Here is a 21,812-nt window from a genome sequence, read left to right as displayed (position 1 = left end):
CATTTTGGCTAACATCGATTACTGGTTGTTCACCCTTCTCGACCCCCGCTACAAAGAGAACTTCCCATCTCTCATTCCTGTGGTGGAGAGGATGAGCAAAATTGTGCAATACCAGAAGGTCCTTGTGAAAAAATTGCTCCAAAAATTTCCAGCTGGCAATGCTGGCGGCAGAGTACATAGTTCCTTGGCCAACCAAGGACGGGAGACGAGGGGAACACACAGCAGTTCCAACAGAGGCAGGGCAACACTCTCCAAGGCCTGGGACATTTTCATGACACCCTGCCAGCAGCCTCAACCTGATGCGCGGCCTAGTGTCACAAGGAGGGAAAATTTTTGGAAGATGGTGAAGGAGTACGTACTGGTGCTCTACGCCTTGGAGGTGATGGCCTGTCCCGTCACCAGCGGTTGACTCTTATAAAAATGAACAAGGACTGGATTGCCCCTGACTTCTCTACTCCACCAGAGGAAAGCGGATGAACATAAAGGCACTCTAAATGTGGCTTTTATGGTGTATTGAATACACTGTATTCCCATGCACCCATTCCACCACTAAAAAGTGTATATGGTTCAATCTCCATTTTCCCTTTTTCCTCCTCCTCCTTCTCCATCATATCAACATGCTTATTAGGCTGCCCTCGCTCCTAATGTTTTAGAGGGTCACCAGCAGGCCCTCACTCATAATATTTTTGAGGGTCATCAGCAGGCCCTCAACCATAATGTTTTAGAGTGTCAGCTCAGCAGCAGATCCTCACCCCTAATGTTTAATATGGTCAGCTCAGCAGCAGACCCTCACCCCTAATGTTTTAGATGGTCAGATCAGCAGCAGGCCCTCGCCCCTAATGTTTTTAAGGGTCACCAGCAGGCCAGCAATCATAATTTTTCAAGGGTGTGTATGATGCCCTCCTTTAGGTTTAATAAAAGGTGTATTGGAGTGCCGGTTCCTTGCACTTTTTGGCAGCCCTTTCACTTAGTGCATAGGCTTTATGAGTGTAGGAGGCCCACTACCTGAACAATTGTACCACAATGTGAATGAGGTCCTCCTTTATGTGATATACAGATTGTATCGGAGTGCCTCTTCCTTGTATTTTTTGGCAGCACTTGCACTTTAAATACAAGCAACAAGCGAAACGTACGTCGAGGAGACGCCGCACAGAGACAGCTCACACGCACGCCACTAGATATCGGGTAGGTGAAGGATTTAGATCGGTCTGATACATGGGCTTCAGTGCCTGATGATTAATGATTTGAACAGTCACGATCTCAGCATATATATGCAACCTATGCCTGCCTGCATTCATACCTATACCTGTTTTAATTGGAGAAAGGAATGATTACAGGGCTGGATATAGCTTCAAATAATATATGCTGATCCAGGCCCTGCACTCACAACACCCTCCAGGTGAATGCAGGCATTTAAACAATTTAGATCTGCTACTAGTGAATGCATTGTGAACTGCCTCTAGAGGCACACTGTATGGGCTCTACATGTATGTTTGTATGTTAGTTTTATGTCACAATAAAAATTCTACTTTATTAGGTAAACACGTTGTACCGATTCTCTTTGTTGAAACACTTTATATACAAGTAAATATACAGGAAAGAATGTTTTCTAACAATTTTTCCTCTAAAATCGATTTTATCTTCGGTTTGGTGCGTATTATTGTCAGTCTGTAAGTGATGTACTACTCGGACAACATCGTTCCCAGCAGCGACCTGGGAGTCCTAGATGCATCCAGACATCCTCCCCATGCTGTTCCGGAACCATTTCAGTGGTGTTTCCATCAATTTCTGACCTTTTACTATGAAGCAGACACCCTCCCCTCTTCAGAGCAGAGGTTGCCTGGATTAATGCTGGGGTTCTCCCATTGACTTCCATTGTGCTCGGGTGCTCGGTAGAGCACCCAAGCATCCCGAGGTGTTCTACTCGAGCACCTGAGCACTTTGGTGCTTGACCAACACTAATAAATGGGCCATAAAAATACAGTGAAAAACTATTCCATGTAAAATGCACTCAAAAGACAAGGGGGCACTGTCTCCTATTGGAAAGGAAAAAGTTCAGTCTCCAGAAGCATTAAAGCTTCTTTACTGTAAGAACTGTGAAGCTGTGGAATAGACTTCCTCAGGACGTGGTCAAAGCAGGAACAGTGGACAGTTTTAAAAAGGGTTTAGATGAATTCTTAACTGTAAACAACATTAATGCTTATGAAAACGTGTAGAAATCTGAGTCTCAATTCTTTCTGGGATTCGCATCCCCACCTATCCCTTGGTTGTAACTATGTAACTATAATAAAGTAATTTTGTAAGCATTATATATTAGTATCAAAATGACATTGTCATTGTGTAAACATGGCCACTGCAACTGAATATATGCATGCAGTACATTATTTGAATATAGTATTGATGGTGTAATGCTTACTCCCTTAGTCACCACCCATATGTCTTTTTACAATGGTCACTAAGGGGCCTTAGGCTTGGACTCCCCCTTTTTGCAGCGGTTCAGTCTAAGCGGGGCCCAGCTCTCACATGAAAGCCAGGCTCTTGCGCTAGCGGCCCTGATTGTCAGGCTCACCGATCCGGGCCATTTAATCCCTTCTATGCCGTGTTCAATAGTGACTGCAGCATCACTGGGGTTAAATGTTTTTATGTAAAAAGTAATTTTTAAAAAATAAAATAAAACATTAAAATATTAAATGTTTAAGGGTACTTTCACACTACTGTTTTTCTTTTCCGGAACTGAGTTCTGTCAAAAGGGCTCAATGCCAGAAAAGAACTGATCAGGTATATCCCCATGCATTCTGAATGGAGAGTAATCCGTTCAGGATGCATAAGGATGTCTTCCGTTCAGGATGCATAAGGATGTCATTTTGACTGATCAGGAAAAGAGAAAACCGCAGCATGCTACGGTTTTATCTCCGGCGTAAAAAACTGAAGACTTGCCTGAATGCCGGATCTAGCATTTTTTTTCTATAGGAATGTATTAGTGCCGGTTCCGGCATTCAAAATACCGGAATGCTGGATCCGTCCTTCCGGTCTGCGCATGCGCAGACCGAAAAAAAGGTGAAGAAAATAAATGCCAGATCCGTTTTGCCAGATGACACCTGAAAGACGGATCCGGCATTTCAATGCATTTTTTTGATCAGGATCCTGATCAGTCTTACTAATGCCATCAGTTGGCATACGTTTTGCCGTATCTGGCAGGCAGTTCCAGCGACGGAACTGCTTGCTGGATCACTCTGCCGCAAGTGTGAAAGTAGCCTAAATCATCCCCTTTCACAATTTTACATAAAAAAATAAAAAATCTATCTGCAGCAGTGACAATTCTGGGCAGATAGATTCTGGGCATCCCTTCTTCTGTCTCATTCAGTAGCTATATAACTATTGAGAGAGATGTATTTTTTTTAAATACATTTACACATTTAACCCTCCATTTTAATTATATTATTTACCCCAGTGTTAAATTCACACCTCCTGGATGCTTGATTTTTTCCCTACAGTGGGGTAGATAATTACACACAGGGTTTTAAAGAATAAACTTCCTGACTCAGACCAAGAGCCGTCTCAGCGAGTCAGCAAGTGAATCGAAGCATCCGCGCATGCGCAACCTAAGCTTCGGTTCACTTGCTTCTTGTCAGCTCAGCGAATGAACCGAAGATTCGATTCATGAATCGGTTCATTTGAATGAACTGATTCAAATGAACCGATTCATGTGAAAGAGCCGAACTTCCCATCTCTAGTTTACTCGCAGTAAACCTTTCCGGCAACCTGTAGCAGTGTCCCCTTCTCGGGCGCGTGCGCACAGTGCAAGAAGAAGCCGATGCCAGCAGTCCGCAACGGCGCATCAGGCTGAGCCTGTGCGCACGCGCGGGATCTCAAAGCGAGAGGAGGGGGGAAGGAGGGAGAGGCGGCAATGAGGAGTAGAAGGCGGCGCTGGGCACGAACGGCGATGCGTGCGGCCGGGCACCATGCATCCACAGACCTCCCCTGCTTGGGCACCTTAATTCAATGATTGACAGGTTAGTAAAACCTGTTTTTCCGCAGAATAAAGCCACAAATAGCTTTTATAAGGCCACCTTAGAAATCAGAATGCTACCCTGGACATGAGCATAGGTTTAGCTCACAGGGCTTATAGGTGGTGACAGAATCCCTTTAATCATATACATAAATATGATAATTTGGGGCAGGGTAATGGGTCCTCCACATCATAGAACAAAGTGTGCAGATACTGCATATGTTTGGAAAATGTAATAAAAAGTTTGTGAAAGAAAAAAAAGAAAACCTCCCTGAAATGAGAAGTGCACCTCCCTGAAATGAGTTTTTGCAGGTTGGGATGTCTGCTGACAGACAGACACGCACTCAGACACTCACTGAATGACGTACACAGATACTCACTGACAGACACACATACACTCACTGACAGACAGACACTCACTGACAGACATACACCTACCCACTGAAACACACACACACACACACACAGAAACTCACTGACAGACACTCACTCACTGGCAGACAAACACACACATACACTCACCTAAAGAATTATTAGGAACACCTGTTCTATTTCTCATTAATGCAATTATCTAGTCAACCAATCACATGGCAGTTGCTTCAATGCATTTAGGGGTGTGGTATTGGTCAAGACAATCTCCTGAACTCCAAACTGAATGTCAGAATGGGAAAGAAAGGTGATTTAAGCAATTTTGAGCGTGGCATGGTTGTTGGTGCCAGACGGGCCTGTCTGAGTATTTCACAATCTGCTCAGTTACTGGGATTTTCACGCACAACCATTTCTAGGGTTTACAAAGAATGGTGTGAAAATGGAAAAACATCCAGTATGCGGCAGTCCTGTGGGCAAAAATGCCTTGTGGATGGAGAGGTCAGAGGAGAATGGGCCGACTGATTCAAGCTGATAGAAGAGCAACATTGACTGAAATAACCACTCGTTACAACCGAGGTATGCAGCAAAGCATTTGTGAAGCCACAACACGCACAACCTTGAGGCGGATGGGCTACAACTGCAGAAGACCCCACCGGTACCACTCCTCTCCACTACAAATAGGAAAAAGAGGCTACAATTTGCACGAGCTCACCAAAATTGGACTGTTGAAGACTGGAAAAATGTTGCCTGGTCTGATGAGTCTCGATTTCTGTTGAGACATTCAAATGGTAGAGTCCGAATTTGGCGTAAACAGAATGAGAACATGTATCCATCCTCTGATGGCTACTTCCAGCAGGATAATGCACCATGTCACAAAGCTCGAATCATTTCAAATTGGTTTCTTGAACATGACAATGAGTTCACTGTACTAAAATGGCCCCCACAGTCACCAGATCTCAACCCAATAGAGCATCTTTGGGATGTGGTGGAACGGGAGCTTCGTGCCCTGGATGTGCATCACTCAAATCTCCATCAACTGCAAGATGCTATCCTATCAATATGGGCCAACATTTCTAAAGAATGCTATCAGCACCTTGTTGAATCAATGCCACGTAGAATTAAGGCAGTTCTGAAGGCAAAAGGGGGTCCAACACTGTATTAGTATGGTGTTCCTAATAATTCTTTAGGTGAGTGTATACTCACTGACAAACATACACATACTCACTGACAAACACACAGACACTTACTGACCGACAGACATCCACACTATATGGTTGCACCGGCCCTGCCTACAGAGTTACGAGACCCACCCACCAAGCTACACAGCGGAGCGCTCCGACCTCGTGAAGTCAGCGTCCCTGTGAATGGCCTCTACTCTCCGCTTCCTAGATTGTGCCCGATCACACACGTGAATAGGCAGCTTTCTGCTAAGACAATTTACAGGACACTCCAGTAGCCATCAAGCGGTAAGAGTTTTCAGTGATACGCTGAACAAATTACTATCATCTATATTATGTGAATACACATACGGGCTGTCTATCAGATCATTGACGGTGATTCCCTCCACTACAATCCTACACATTTAGGAGTGGGACTTCCTTTAAATATTTTCAACATTTTTTTATCATCTAAGGAGACTATATTCCTAATACATCTACACCCAGAGATATTGTTTATTTTATGTAATCCTTATCTGCGTATTATCCATTCATACGAACTGAGTTATTTCACCATTGGATTATATTGCTGCTACTTCTACCATTGGATTTAATTGATGCTACTTCTATCATTTTATCATTGATTATATTGCTGTTATTTTTTGGATGCTATTTTTATAGGATATTTTATCAATGAATGTTATTGCTGATATGAGATTTGACTATTGAATGTTATTGCTGATATGAGATTTGACTATTGAATTAAATTGCTGATATATACCCCAGAAGGTGGTTTCCTTTCCCTACACTAAATTGCTTGTATTTTACTGGGTAGGTGACCCAGTGAGCAGTGCACCCACCGTTATCCATCCGTCTAGGTGCTGAGCCTCCCATCCTTGTATTTTTGTGTAAAGAATAAAAAATAAACATATTAGGTAACACTGCATCCGAAAATGTATGAACTATTAAAATATAAAAACAATTTTCCTGAGTGTATGCTGTAACGGGGAAAAAAATTAAAAACATACCATTCGCCTTTTTTAGTCACCTCGTCCCCACAAAAATGTAATAACTGTGATCAAAAAGTCTTACGTACCACAAAAATGGTACCAATAAAAACTACAGTTCATTGCACAAAAACACGCCCTCATACAGCTCTGTGGATGAAAATTTTTAAAGTTATGGCTTTCAGAAATCGGCAATGCAAATAAATTTCAGATTTTTTTTAAAACAAAATAAAAACTATACAAGTTTGGTATCGCCATAATTGTATTTACTGGCAGAATAAGGACATCATGTAATTTTTAGTACACAGTGAAGGCTGTAATGTCAAAACCCATAACACCTTGAGGAATTTTGTTTCTCCTCACAAAGATTTTTTGTTCCTATTTTTCAATATAATGGTGCTATTAAAAAATTAAAATCACAAAAAATAAGCCCTCATATGATGTGAACGGAAAATTAAAAAAGTTATGGCTTTTAAAATGTGGGGAGGAAAAAATGTAAATGCTAAAATGAAGATGTGATTGGTCTTGGAGGGGCAAAATAAAAAAAAATCTCCAAGTTAAAAAAAACTCTTCTGTGGAAATTTTTTTTGGTATCGCTGCATCCGTAACTTTATCATACTACACAATTATCATGTAATTTATCTTGTATGGTAAATGCTATAAAAAGAAAGAAAAACAATGCCAGAATTGCTGATTTTTGCTTATTTGCCACCAATAATAAAAAGCCATCCCACAACAATCAAGCCCTCAGCTCTGTGGAAAGAAAAATAAAACAGTTATGAGTCTTGGGATGCAGTGATGCAAAAACATTTTCTTAAAAAAAAAAAAGGTGGGGGGTTATTGTAAAAAGTAGTAAAATGAAAAATAAAATAAATGCATTTGGTATAATCATACTGACCCAGTGTTGGAGCTTCTAGCAGGCTGGAGGCTACCACAGTGAACAAACAGCTCCCCTTCTCTCAGCACAGGAGAGCCATTTGGGCTTGGGAGCGCTGTTCTTCTCAGATGCCTCTTAAATGTTTGGGAGAATCCAAGAGTAAACCATGCACACTCATTACCTGATTGTGTTCAATGTCCACACTGGCAATGTGTTTCCCACTACTTCTTATGTATGTTTGGGTAGTTCTAGCATGGCTGATTAGCTGGTAGTTGACTTATCCTAGCCATTAGGCATTGGCTCACTTATAATTTACCTACTGATGATTGTTTGGGATGCGCTGAAAGCCTTTCTACGAGGTATTCTTATAGCGAGGGTTAATGGGAGGAAAAAGGAGACTAGAGAAAAGGTGAGGAGGCTGACGCAAGAAGTAGCGGAAACTGAAGCTGAGTTTATATTAAATCCATCTGTAGATTCTGAGAATAAGTGGAAAGAGGCCCAAAAGTAGCTGAATGATCGATTATTGGTGAATGCGCAGAATAGGAGATTTTTTCAAAAACAGCGGTACTATGAGGAGGGAGAAAAAACAGGGAGATTGTTGGCTCTCTTAACTAAGGCCCAACATCAGTCCAGCTTTATACCAGCTCTGCGTAATTCAGAAGGGTCGATATGTACCTCCCCAGAGCAGGTGGTAGAGGTCATGTATTCCTTTTACTTATACTCCTCAAAAATTACTGCCTCTGAGGCTCAGATGGAAGACTTTCTGTTCCCGCTTGACCTCCCTGCTCTTACACGAGACCAACAATCTCAATTGGACGCCCCCATTTCCCTTATGGAATTGGAAATAGCGCTGCGAGACATGTCCAATAATAAAGCCCCTGGGGGGGGATGGACTGCCAGCTGAAATATATAAAACCTATTCCTCAGTACTCCTGCCCCAGTTGTTAGAAGTATTTAAGGAGGCTCACACCAGTAAGGCCCTGCCAGCTTCTATGAATGAGGCCATTATTGTGGTTATTCCAAAACCGGGGAAAGACGTCCTAGAGGCAGAATCTTACCGACCCATTTCCTTATTGCAGGTGGACATCAAACTGTTGGCGAAGGTATTGGCTAACCGTTTGAACCTTGTGATTAAGTCTGTAATCCACTCTGATCAAGCCGGATTCATACCCAACATGTCAACGGTGGTGAATATTAGACGACTGTACCTGAATATTCAGGTGGGCCAAATCCATGCGTCAAATGCGGTGGTCGCGTCTCTAGACGCGGCCAAAGCATTCGACAGTGTGGAGTGGCGATTCCGCATTACTGTACTGAAGGCCATGGGATTCGGGTCAGGGTTTATTAATTGGGTCCAGTTACTATATGAACGCCCTACTACTAGATTACAGGTGAATGGCAATCTTTCTGACTCCTTTGAACTGCACAGGGGGACTAGACAGGGGTGTCCTCTTTCACCGCTATTGTTCGCAATCGCGGTGGAACCTTTGGCAGAAGCTCTCCGTAAGGCATAAACGGTGAAGGGTATCACTTGCGGGTCAGTAACGGAAAAGGTCACTCTCTATGCGGACGCCCATTTGTTATTTCTTGATGACTGGACCTCCTCTCTACCAGCAGCTATGCAAATCATGAATGATTTTGGGCGTCTATCTGGCTTGACTATTAATTGGACAAAGTCAATGCTAATGCCTTTGGGAAATACTACACAGACAGACCATAGTTTTACTGCGGATTTGCAGATTGTACCCTCCTTTAAGTATCTGGGTATACAGGTATCGGCAGATCCTAAGGATTTTATCCGTTTGAATTTATTACCGCTATTGGATAAATTCAGACGGAAGATCCAAGTATGGATTAGACTCCCATTGTCACTTATTGGTCGCACTAACTTGTTAAAAATGATCCTTATGCCACAGCTCTTGTACATTTTACATAACTCCCCGTCCTGGATCCCCTTAAGAATATTTCATTGAGTGTCCCTGACCCACGGATGTATTATATACATCTGGGTGAGTTGTGTGAGTTGTGCAGCAGCAGCTTTTATTTTAAATGCTACCACAATCAATACAAATAATAAGATGCCTTTCACTTTAAAGTAAAAATGTCTGAGCCTAGTATAACCATGCCACTGTTAAAGGATACAAAGATAGATAGGGTAGAAGGTGAAGAGCAAGGGAACCTATCTGAGTTAAAAGAGTGTAATGCAGCACTAGTCTTGCCTCAAACAAATCTAGCCCTAGCAGATGAACTAAGACGTTCATCACATGCCAGAAAACCAACCCCAAAGATGCTGGAAAATTTGGAGCAAGAAGCAGCATTAAAAGAGAAGAAGTTCACCCGGATGTATGATAGGTGGAAATCATACATTAAAGACATTCGTAGAAAGCTAAAGCAAAAAAGTATAAAAAGGAACTTGAGTGATAGAGACGGTAGAAGAATCTGAATCAGAACTTATGGCAGCATATGTAAACCTGCGGTCATTTACAACACCTTCCCAGGATATTGTAAGGAACATGGACACATGTACTGCGGTCACTAAAGATTTGGTAAAGCTCATGAAAGAACTATCATCTGCAGAAAACTATGATAAAGTTAAAGCAAGAAGTAGAATGAATGAGCTTTTTAAGAGAGACTATGCTAGGTCCTTAGGTGGAACCACAATCTAAAGTGTGACTTTCTTCGCTTGCAGAAGTGCAACCCACATATTAGAGTCCTCAAATACTTCAGCCAAAAGAAAGGAATTAGCTGAACAACTTGCTGTCAAGAGAGCAGAAATTGAAATGGAAGCTGCCATCGAGGCGCAGCGCCAACTAATGGCTGAAAAGGAAGCTGAAAAGGATGCACATCGCCATCAGATGGAAGCTGAAATGGAAGCACAGCGCCAACAGATGAAAAGTCTGGAAAGGCAGAAAGAAGTTAAGATTATAGAAGCCAGACTCACAGTATACAAGGAGAATATGAGTCAGAGTAGTCATAGGTTCAAATCTGTACTAAGGGGGAAAAAAAGACTCCTATTTTCCTTCATACACTCAAGAGAATTAAAGGAAATCTCTAGCTCTTACTGAGGAAATAAGTCATTATCCTGCCATCCCTGCACAGAAAGACAAAGAGATGCCTAGTACAGTGTTAGGTGTGTGAACTTACCCTCTATCTCTACTGGAAAAGATGTAGAAAGGGACTCACCTAAATCAGAACTAAGTAAGAAAATAGAAATGGATGATTATATTCCTAGATGTCACTGCAACGGTCAGGAGAATGTTAAAACCATTGTCCCAGCAAGACAACAGAGAACAGTCCTCGCTAGACTTTCCGTTCCGGAACCTACTGTATTTTCAGGAGACGTACTGAAGTTCATACAGTGGAAGGCAAGTTTTGAAATGATCATTGAGCATCATTTCTTTAGTTCAGTCGACAAGTTATTCTACCTTCAGAGATATGTTGGTGGAGAAGCCAAGGAAGTTCTTGAAGGTAACTTCTATAGAAAAGATGAAGAAGCCTACAAGCAAGCTTGGGAAAAATTGAATGCAAGATATGGTCATCCTTTCTTAGTACAAAGAGCAGGGGCTTAGCTAGAAATGACTGGGCCCCATAGCAAAAAATTTTATGGCCCCCCCCCCCCTTTAAATAATGCAGCTGTGCCTGCCAGGCTTGAGCAGGTATATGTGTGAATATGGATTAGGGAAGATGCTGAGATCTGGCTGTACCTCACTGTGAGGTACAGCTGGATCTCAGCATCTTCCCTATTCAAACATATACCTGCTCATGCCTGGCAGGCGCAGCTGCATTATTTAGTAGTGTGGTGTGGTAATGGTTAATGGCATTTTGGCGAAGAAACAGCCACCTAGGCTACTTTCACACTTGCGGCAGTGTGATCCGGCGGGCAGTTCCGTCATCCGCTGATTTTGATGTGACTGAAAGCATTTGTGAGACGGATCCAGATGCGCATCTGTTTCACAAATGCATTGCAAGAACGGATCTGTCTCTCCGCTTGTCATGCGGACAGACGGATCCGTCTTGTATTTATTTTCACATTTTTACCGGTCTGCGCATGCGCAGGCCGGAAGGACGGATCCGGCACTAATACATTCCTATGGAGAAAAATGCCGGATCCGTCCTTCAGGCAAGTCTTCAGTTTTTTTCGCCGGAGATAAAACCGTAGCATGCTACGGTTTTATATTTTGCCTGATCAGTCCAAACGACTGAACTGAAGACATCCTGATGCATCCTTAACGGATTACTCTCCATTCAGAATGCATGGGGATATGCCTGATCAGTTCTTCCCTGTGACGGAACTCTATGCCGGAAAAGAAAAACGCTAGTGTGAAAGTACCCTGATCCTATCTGAAGGGTCTGTAATACAGACCCCTCAGATAGGATTAGGTGGCTGTGTCTTCACCAATGCCATTAACCATTACCACACCACAGTATTAAATAATGCAGCTGCACCTGCCAGGCTTGAGCAGGTATATGTGTCTGTGAATAGCGATTAGGGAAGATGCTGAGATCCGGCTGTACCACACACACACACAGATGAAGTAACTCCACAGTCTCCACTTGTCCACTACACTACACTAGTCTCCATTTACAGTACTCCGTCCTCCACGTCTCCACTGACTGATGCTGCCGCGTGCCTCCTCGGTTGGACACACACCGCAACAGTGACAGACTCAATCCCACTCCCCAGCCAGCCCTCACCTCAGCCACTTGAACTGACCGGGACCGACACCGATGACCGAACCGTACCTGTACTGCACGCGCCGCCAAGCCAGCCACCCACCCAGCCACCCACCCAGGGCCAGCTCCAGGTTCATGGAGGCCCTTGGGCGATAAAGTCTCAGTGGGCCCCCTTACATAGTGATAACTCTCTGAGTACAGATAATGTAGTAGTTATCATCTGCAGCCCTATGTAACAACACAGATAACACAGTACTGGCTATCTGAGTACAGAAAATGTTGTAGTGTTACCTGCAGTCCTATGTAAAACTACAGATAACACTAGAGCTGATAATGTGGTAGTGTTACCTGCAGTCCTATGTAAAAACACAGATAACACTAGAGCTGAAAATGTGGTAGTGTTACCTGCAGTCCTATGTAAAACCACAGATAACACTAGTGTAGATCATGTGGTAGTGTTACCTACGTCCTTAGTGTGCCTTCCTGTGCCTCTCCCATGGGACTCCATGCTGGTGGCGCTGCCTCCTCTTCCATCTTCTTCTTGCCCCGCACAGAACGTCCTGATGCAGCTGCGTCAAGACATAGGAACATTGTGGGCATGGTGATGGTGACACACAGGGAGAGACACACACACACACACAGGGACAGGGACACGCACAGGGACAGACACATACATATGGACAGACACTTATACGATGGTGAGATCGTCACAGCACCTGCTGTGTATGGGGCAGGCTCACCGCCGCAGTCCGCTCCATACATTGTCTCAGCACCGCATAGTGAGTGGAGCACAACACTGCCTGCATGACCAGGCTTATAAGCTGGGCCATGCATGCAGCCGCCTGAGACAGCGGTGAAAACCCAGTGACAACTCAGGCTTCTTTCACATCACCGTTCAGCCTTTCCGTTCTCCTGCTCTTTAGGAGCAGGAGAATGGAAGGGACGGATTCGGCACATAACTGAGCCGAACCGATCCTAAGGACCCCATAGATTATAATGGGGTCTGTTAGGTGTTCGCTCAGAAGAAGATTTTTGAAGCAGAGACAAAAGTCCTGCATGCACTACTTTTGTTTCTGCTCCAAAATAATCTTCTGAGTGGAAACCTAACAGACTTTATTATAGTCTATGGGATCCGTAGGCTCCGTTTGGCTCCGTTATGTTCCAAATCTGTCCTTTCCATTCTCCTGCTCCTAAACTGAGCAGGAGAACGGAATGGCTAAACGGTGATGTGAACGAAGCCTCATACTGATCCTTTCTATATGGGCCCCCTTCATCTCTCTCTGTACAGGGAACACTGACAACTGTTGCGGTCCGCATCTTTTGCAGCCCGATTGAAATGAATGGGTCCGCACACATTACGCAAAATTGTGGCACAGAGGCTGACCCAGAATTAGGGTCGTGTGACTGGACGGTTAGGTGGGTCATCAGCGATACTTGGCGATGACAGCAGCGCTGAGTGACAGTAACTACTGACAACACCTACTAAGGACACACTCTAAAGATTTAGCATGGGCAAGTACTACTTCTCCATGCTAAATCTTACAGCGTGTCCTAATTATAAGTAAATGGGACATCATGGGAGGAGAGTGGTGCTGGCTGAGACTCACTATTTGGCTAATGGAAAAAGCTCAGTCACTGTGACATGGCTGAGCCTCAAGGGGTTAAAATTAAACAACTGGACAAAAGAAGGGGGGGGGGGGGAAGGACCTTACTAGCTTACTAGTTTGAAGACAGGCCAGCAGCAAGCAGGACAGGAAGCAACTCTGCAGTGATGTTAGAAAGGCAGGAGTAGCCACATTGAGTGGTCACCCTCTGGTGATCACAGAAGAATGTGGGGCATGTCAGGAGCACGGAGGACTGCAGAAGTAGGAGGCAATGATCGGGTTATTTTCCTGGGACCCGGCCCCTCCTTCTGCAAGTCTCTCTCTTTCAAGGCTCCCGAACTCTTTTCCCTGGCTGTGTGAGGAGGCGGAGCCAAGGATCTCAGCATCGCACAGTGAGTGAGAGGCAGCACACTGCCTGCATGGCCGGGCTTATCATAAGCCGGGACATGCAGGCAGACGCCTGCGACATTTGGGACCTATGCAGCTGCAGGAGTGAGCTGGCACAGTGGGCCCCCCCAGGAGCAGTGGGCCCCGGCACTTGCCCGGGTGACCCACCCACACTCCAGCAGCTCACCTCGCAGGTTCCTATCCTTGTATGTGCCGCTCCAAGTCTGCGACTCCGCCTCCTCCACTTCCGGCGAACCACCGCCCAGACTGCCTCTCTACCTCCGCCCTCCGGTTCCGAGTCCGACCGCCCCCTATCACAGCACCACGCCCGGCCCACTCGCCACATGAATTTTATTTTTATTTTTTTAATCCTCAGTCGGCGGCGGGCCCCCAGTGGCGTAGGGCCCCATAGCCATTGCTATGGTTGCTATGGCGATCCCTACGCCACTGACAAAGAGCCTTTAGAGAGAAACTGAATAACTGGCCTAAAATAGGTCCTAAAGAACACTTTAAACTCCAAAAGTATGGTGATTTCCTGCAAGCATGCAGCAATGACATCCCACATGTTCAAGGACTGGAAGTACTGAACGACTATTTAGAAAACCACAGGATGCTAACTAAGCTACCTGAAGGAGGGGCTTCTAGATGGAATCGCTATGTGACTAAACAGTTAGATCTAGGTAAGAATTTCCCAAGTTTTAAAGAGTTCTCTGAGTTCGTCAATGAGGAAGCACGGATAGCATGTAATCCAGTAACAGCATCTTACGTCTTAAAATCCTTAAAAGAAAGGCCTGTGAAAGATATAAGACGCGCAAGAGCAACTAGCTTTGCAACCAATACAGCAGCTAAAGGTCCAGATATCTATGAGAGCAAGTCCAATGTCACTACTGGGATTAGTAGAGAGACAGAACCGACAAATCTTCAGACTACCTTCAAATGTATGTTCTGTGGAGAGAACCACTCCATACACAAGTACCAACAATTGAAGGAGAAGTCCCCAGATGAAAAGAAGAGGTTTGTACTTGAGAACCAACTGTGTTTCGGCTGCCTAAGAAAAGGCCATGTTACTAAGGAGTGTAAGAAAAAGACCACATGCAGCATTTGCAAAGGACGCCATCCTACACCACTACATGAAGAATGTCCAAAGAAAGATAAATCCTCAATACCTAAAGATACTGAGGAAGGAAATAAAGTATCGGTATTCTCTTGCAGAGTGAGGGAAGGAGAAAGCAATGGCACATCAATGGTTGTACCAGTGTGCATTTCAAATCCTAAAAGGAGGAACAAGAAGGTATATGGCTATGCGCTACTGGATGCCCAGAGTGACGTCACCTTCATTGATCAAGAAATCTGCAAGAAATTACAAGTGGCTACAGAACCAGTGAAGCTCAAACTCCCCACAATGACGGGGAGAGACACATAAGTGAATAGTCAAAAGGTCAAAGGACTGAGAATTAGAGGACTTCATTCAAACTTCACATTAGATCTACCTTCAGCGTATACAAAAGAGGATATACCTCTAGATCGAGATCGCATGCCTAACTGTGAAACAGCAAATAACTGGGAACACCTATCTGTCATATCTCATGAAATGTCCCAGCTGAAGGAGTTTGGTGTTGGACTGTTGATAGGCTACAATTGTCCTGAAGCCTTGGTACCACGAAAGGTAATTACAGGAGAAAAGGGTGAACCCTACGCTGTTCGAACTGATCTAGGATGGGTTCGGGGTGTTGTTGGAGGAAAACAGCAGATCGCAAACTCAAGACAGGTGACAGGATTATGTCATCGAATATTTGTCCAAGAGTTACCAACTGTAAGTCCAGCAAAAGTAATCAAGATCCTTATCCTTGAATCCGAGTTTGCAGACATAAGTTCTAAAGAAAAGAATGTATCACAAGAAGACATAAAGTTCGTACACACTCTAGAAGAAAGTATTCAGCAGAATCAACAAGGTCATCTTGAAATGCCCTTACCTTTTAGAGAACGACCTTGTCTGCCAAATAACAGAAATCTTGCCCTAGCAAGATTGAAATGTTTGAAGAAAAGGATAGGAAGAGATCCCAAACTCAAGAATGATTATTTGAAATTCATGAAAGGCATCCTGAAAGAAGGACATGCAGAGAAAGTTTATAATCAACCTAAAGAAGGAAAAGCGTGGTACATCCCACATCAAGGTGTCTACCACTCAAAGAAACCAGATAAGATTAGAGTGGTATTTTATTGCTCAGAAAAGGACGATGGTGTTGCATTGAACGATCATCTACTAAAAGGACCAGATGTTACAAACACTCTGCCTGGAGTACTCTGTAGATTCAGAAAGTATCCCGTAGCAGTCATGTGTGGCATTGAAAAGATGTTCCACCAGTTTCATGTGAAGAATGAAGATAGAGACTTCCTGAGGTTTCTATGGTGGGAGGATGGAGATACAGATACAGAGCCAGCAGAATACAGAATGAAAGTACACTTGCTTGGAGCAGCATTGTCTCTAGGTTGCACCAATCATGGTATGAAGTACCTGGCCAATCAGAATGAAAAGGATTGCCCATCAGCAGCAAATTTTCTGAAGAAAAACTTTTATGTAGATGATCATAAGTCTAGAGTCCACATAATCTGCAATCAAACTAGTGAAAGAAAGCCAAGAGTAATGCGCAAGAGGAAACCTGCACCTTCATAAATTCATCTCAAACAACAGAGCGGTACTGGAATCCATCAGTGACTCTGAACGTGCAGCAACAATTAAGAATGTAGATCTCAATTACGATCATATTCCAGTTCAGAACGTACTTGGATTGGGATGGAATGTAGAGAATGACAAGTTCTTCTTTGAAGTATCTATTGAAGAGAAAGTGGCAACTAGACGTACCATTCTTTCCGCAGTGGCTTCTATATATCCATTGGGATTCTTTACCCCAGTAATTCTCAAAGCAAAAGAAATACTAGAAGAATTATGCAGACAGAAGTTGGGATGGGACAAGCCAATACCTGAAAATTTGAGGCCAAGGTGGGAGAGTTGGATAAGAGACTTGCAAAACTTAAGAGAAGTTCGGATACCCAGATGTTTTGTACCTCATGATTTCGAAAAGTACAAGAAAATAGAACTTCATTACTAGAGTTCAGCGGACACCTGGATGTTTGGGTTAGACGGGTTCGGCCGAACTTCACAAGAAAGTTCGAGTTTGGGACCCGAACTTGACCCCGAACCCCATTGATGTCAATGGGGACCTGAATTTTTAAGCACTAAAATGGCTGTAAAAAGTCATGGAAAGCGCTAGAGGGCTGCAAATGGCATCAAAATGTGGTTAAGAGCATGGCAAGTGCTCTGCAAACAAATGTGGATAGGGAAATGACTTCAAATAACATAAAATACGTAAAAATAAATAATTATAATCTTGATCTTGGAGGACGAGGTCCATATGGAGTAGGAGGTTGAGGAGGCTGTGGATGTGGCAGTGTAGGTGGAAGCGGCGGTGGAGTAGGAGGAGGAAGCCAACACTGGTTTTTGTTTTAAATTAGGGTACACCCCAAAACAATGGGAAATATAACCTGTTATAACCCCCTCCAGCCATGCTAACCAAACGTTCAGACAATACACTGGCTGCAGGGCAGGCCAGCACCTCCAAGGCATAAAGGGCAAGCTCGGGCCATATGCCCAATTTGTAGACCCAGAAGTTGAAGGGGGCAGACCCATCAGTCAGTACGTGTAGGCGTGTGCACACATACTGCTCCACCATGTCGTGATGTCCACGATCCAATTGGATATCTGCTCTATCAACTTTCGATGTTCTTTTCTGCGCCTACCATGTTGATCACGGTTAGCGGCGAATCAGGGTTCCACGCCGGAGAGGCAGCGTGAGAAAGGGAGACCACATCCAAGGGAGGTCAATGGCTGCAATGTGATCAAGCTGAAATGTGGGACAAATTATTAAAGCAGAAGGATCGAATGAAAGGGCCAATTAAAGACGAATTTTTGAAATTTAAGTCCCTGTCACCAATGCAGAGCAGGGGTTTTTCATCGCCAGAAATGGGTTAATGTCACCCACCAATGGAACAGATGATTTTTAAAAATTTCGGTCCCTGTCAACTATGCAGAGCAGGGGTTTATTCACGGCGAAAATTGTAAAATGTCACCCAAGAATGTAACAGAAAAATTTGTGAAATTTATGAACCTGTCTACTAGGTAGAGCAGGGGTATATCACAGCCAAAGATTGGTGAATGTCACCCAACTATGTAACAGACAAATTAGTGAAATGTATTAACCTGTCAACTAGGTAGAGCAGGGGTATATCACAGCCAGAAATTGGTGAATGTCACCCGAAAATCTAACAGACAAATTAGTGAAATGACATAAAATAAAATAAAATACGTACAAATTTAAAAAATAATCTTGATGCATGAGGTGGAGGTCCATATGGAGTAGGAGGTTGAGGAGGCAGTGGACGTAGCGGTGTAGGAGGATGAGGTAGCCAACACTGGTTTTTATTTTTAATTTTTTAATTATTTTATTTTATTAGGGTACACCTTAAAAGAGTGGGAAATATAAAAAATACAACAATGAGCAATTGCGCTGTAGTATAACAATGACTGGGTAAGGCCGGTATACATGTCTATTCTGCACAAGGTACGGACAAGTCCTGTGGGATCCATGCCTGGTTCATTTTAATGAACGTGAGCTTGTCCACATTGGCTGTGGACAGGCGGCTGCGCTTGTCTGTGATAACGCCCCCTGCCGTGCTAAACACATGTTCAGATAATACACTGGCGGCAGGGCAGGCCAGCACCTCCAAGGCGTAAAGAGCAAGCTCAGGCCATGTGCCCAATTTGGAGACCCAGAAGTTGAAGGGAGCAGACCCGTCATTCAGTACGTTTAGGCGTGTGCACACATATTGCTCCATCATGTTGGTGAAATCTGCCTACTGCTAAGACGTTCCATATCAGCTGGTGCTGGTTGTTGTGGCGTGCTGACATAGCTTTTCCACATTGCTAACCCTGCCTTCTGAGGTGCTGGGGTCGCCCCAGCTGCGTTGGCGACCTCTTCCTCCTCCTCTGCTTATGCCTTGTGCTTCCACTGTGCCCCCGCTGTCAGGTGGGAATGCCACCAGCAGCACGTCTACCAGCGTGCGCTTGTACTCGCGCATCTTACGATCACGCTCCAGTGACGGAATTAAGGACGGTACGTTGCCCTTATAACGGGGATCCAGCAGCGTGGCCACCCAGTAATCAGCACAAGTTAGAATGTGGGCAACTCGGAGGTCGTTGCGGAGACACTGCAGCATGTAATCGCTCAGGTGTGCCAGGCTGCCCAGAGGCAACGAAAAGCTGTCCTCTGTGGGAGGTGTATCGTCTGTGTCCTCTGTATCCCCCCAGCCACGCACCAGTGATGGCCATGAGCTGGTTTGGGTGCCACCCTGCTGTTAACACGGTTCCTCCTCCTCCATCTCCTCCTCCTCATCCTCTACCTCGTCATCCTCCAGAACTGTGCCCTGGCTGGACAATTGTGTACCTTGGGTTTGTGGGTGCAGGAACCCACCCTCGGAGCCACTTGTGAATGACTTACCGGAAACCCTATGAAATTATCCCTCTTCCTCCTCCTCCTCCTGTGCCACATCCTTTTCCATCATCGCCAGAAGCGTTTTTTCAAGGAGGCATAGAAGTGGGATAGTAACGCTGAGAACGGCGTTATCGGCACTGGCCATGTTGGTGGAGTACTTGAAACAGCGCAACAAGGAACACAGGTCTCGCATGGAGGCCCAGTCATTGGTGGTGAAGTGGTGCTGTTCTGCAGAGCGACTCACCCATGCGTGCTGCAGCTGAAACTCCACTATTGCCTGCTGCTGCCCGCACAGTCTGGCCAGCATGTGCAAGGTGGAGTTCCACCTTGTGGGCACGTCGCATATGAGGCGGTGAGCTGGAAGGCCGAAGTTACGCTGCAGCGCTGACAGGCAAGCAGCAGGGTGAGAACGCCGAAAGCGTGCACAGATGGCCCGCACTTTCTGCAGCAGCTCTGACATATCTGGGTAATAAGGAACCTCTGCACCACCAAATTCAGCACATGCGCCAGGCAAGAGATGTGCTTTAAACAGGCTAGGCCCTGAGCTGCTGCGAGATTTCGCCCATTATCGCACAACACCAGGCCGGGCTTGAGACTCACTGGCACCAACCACTCATCGGTCTGTTGTTCCATGCCCGTCCACAGCTCCTGCGCGGTGTGGGGTTTGTCCCCCAAACAGATACGTTTTAAAACTGCCTGTGCTGAAGTTGGTGGTGAAGGTGTTACGCTGACCGGATGAGGAGGTGGTAGAGGATGAGGAAGCGGAGTAGGAGGAGGAAGCAACAGGAGGCATAGACCGTGCTTACTGGTCCACGTATCCGTAGTTAGGTGGACCTTGCCACAGATGGCGTTGCGCAGTGCACACCTGATTTTGTCCCCGACTTGGTTATGCAGGGAAGGGATGGCTCGCCTGGAAAAGTAGTGGCGGCTGGGCACGATGTACTGTGGGACAGCCACCACCATAAGTCTTTTAAAACTCTCTGTCTCCACCAGACGGAATGACAGTATTTCAAAGGCCAGTAATTTTGAAATGCTGGCATTTAGAGCCAGGGACCGTGGGTGGTAGGGGGGTACTTCCTCTTCCGCTCCAGTGTTTGAGAGATGGAGAGCTGAACGCTTCCGTGGGACATTGTGGAGATGCTTGGTGACCCAGGTGGTGGTGTTGCTGGCAGATCCTCTGTTTGCGGGGTGGCAGGTGCCACTGTCACTCCAGAGGTGGATGAAGAGGCTGAGACTGCAGCAGAAGAGGAAGCAGGAGGAGCCAGAGACCTTTCTTGGTTTTTGAGGTGTCTACTCCACTGCAGCTCGTGCTTTGCACTTAGATGCCTGTCATGTAGGTTGTGCTCAGGTTGAGAACGTTTATGCCTTGCTTCAGGCTCTGATTGCACAGCGTGCAAACCACTCGTGTCTTGTAGTCAGCACATTGTCTGAAGAACTGCCACGCCAGGGAATTCCTTGGAGCTGGCTTTGGTGTGCTCGGTCCCTTGCTGCGGTGGGCAGTAGAAGACGTATGGTCTAGGGGACTGCCGCTCCGCTTTTGCACCCTGCTCCCTCTTCTGCTGTGCTGGTGGCTCTGTGCGACCACCGCCTCTTCCTCCGAACTACACAGATCACTCGCATGACCTTGATTCCATGTGGGGTCGAGGACTTCATCGTCCTCCACATCATCTTTCACCCTGTCTTCACCCCTGCCCTCCTTGTCAGTCTGCACACTTTCGAAAGCCCCAGCAGTTGGCACATGTGTTTCGTCATCATCCGAGACGTGCTGCGGTGGTCCTCCCATGTACTCATCTTGAAACATAAGTGGTTGGGCATCGGTGCACTCAACCTCTTCCACTTCTGGGGCAGGGCTATGTGGATGGCCCTGGGAAACCCTGCTAGCAGAGTCATCAAAAAGCAGAAGAGACTGCTGCATGACTTGGGGCTCAGACTGCTTGGCTGATTTGCAAGGGAGTGAGGTGAAAGACTGATGGACATCGGCTGCAGGTGCCAACTCTGATCTTTCAGCAGGAGACCGGGTCGGAGACAATGTGAAGGAACTGGAGGCACTGTCAGTAACCCAATCTACTATCGCCTGTACTTTTTCTGGCCTCACCATTCATAGAGCCGCATTATGCCCGACCAAATAACGCTGAAGGCGACCTGGGCCACGTCCCTTATTCGACGCTCTCCTCATTCT

Source organism: Bufo bufo, chromosome 1 (assembly GCF_905171765.1).
Source record: "Bufo bufo chromosome 1, aBufBuf1.1, whole genome shotgun sequence".
NCBI lineage: Eukaryota > Metazoa > Chordata > Amphibia > Anura > Bufonidae > Bufo > Bufo bufo.
This window is presented reverse-complemented; position numbering follows the sequence as displayed.